Source organism: Aplysia californica, unplaced genomic scaffold (genome assembly GCF_000002075.1).
Source record: "Aplysia californica isolate F4 #8 unplaced genomic scaffold, AplCal3.0 scaffold00003, whole genome shotgun sequence".
Classification (NCBI taxonomy): Eukaryota; Metazoa; Mollusca; class Gastropoda; order Aplysiida; family Aplysiidae; genus Aplysia; species Aplysia californica.
In genome coordinates this window covers 413,399-414,599 of record NW_004797273.1, presented here as the reverse complement: position 1 = coordinate 414,599, position 1,201 = coordinate 413,399, and the positions used below count along the sequence as shown (strand labels likewise).

The window sequence follows — 1,201 nt, the reverse complement described above, 5'->3', positions numbered from 1 at the left end:
TTACTACTACTACTACTACTACTACTACTACTACTACTACTACTACTACTATTACTACTGCTACCACTACATGTACTACTAGTACGACGACTAAATACACATGCATTTACTACTACTGCTACCACTGATATTTTAAATGAGAATTCTCAAACCCCGAACCTTTGATCTTTAATATACAGAATTATTAGACAAAGTCCGAAAAGCATTTTCCTTTCTACAATTTGATACCGATAAACATATAATTTAGCTATTTGATGGCAACGTGGGGACGACGAAATACAGGCGGTACAGATCAAACCGACACATTGGTTTTTTTATGTTTCAGAGGTCACAACGTTGTGTGGCTGATTGTCTTTATTTAAGTGTATTGGAGTATCGGTGTTTCCAGCCCGATTCGATCAAACAGACATAATGAATCGCACAAGCCTGGACTCCGCTTCAAAAGGAATTGTTGTAGCTTATTTTGCCCCGCCGTCGACACAATTGTGATCTTGTGTGAGAAGGTTGACTATTTCGACATTGCCTTTCAAGGCTAACTCAGGCTGTGTGAGGGTATTATACCAGCCGACTTAAAGTAAAGACAGGAATACTGCATAATGCCTCACATTTCAAATGAACAAAACGTCTTTAACATGCAAGGTGGGAAGCTTAGATACTACACAAGCATCGGTGGACCACCCGTTAATGTCTGGGGTAGAAATGTAGATGCTCATCTGAGATAATGTATCAAACCAAGCAATCTTGCATCAAACGCATAGAAAATAAAAACAGCAGCAACAACAACATATAAGTAAAACAAAACAAAACAAACCCAACAAAACAAAACGCCCCCAAAATGAATAAATCTGTCCCCGTGGTTTTATGCCCCCAAAAAAAAATGAAATTATGCAAAATGAGCCCAAAAATGTGAAATTATGCGATTCTGTTAATTTACACAAAGTATGATAAAGGAAAATTATCTAAAATTAAGCAAAAAATTATTAAGGTTTGCTAAATTATGCGGGGTGCATAAAAAAACCACGGTGACAGATAAATAAATGAATAAAACAAAAACAAAAAGAAATAAAACCTTAGATGATACTGATACATTTACTAAGTTAGAGAATTTAAACTTTCATTCAAAACGTTGTTGAAATTTGAGTAGAACTAGTAGTAGCAGCAGCAGCAGCAGCAGCAGTAGCATCATGCTAGCAGCAGCAGC

General features: G+C 36.5%; 1 protein-coding gene across 1 annotated transcript in view; it reads left to right on the top strand.

The window, feature by feature from the left end:
• The window catches only part of LOC101850376, a 31,333-nt gene that overhangs the window by 5,800 nt on the left and 24,332 nt on the right, over nt 1-1,201 (top strand). The window lies entirely within an intron of this gene.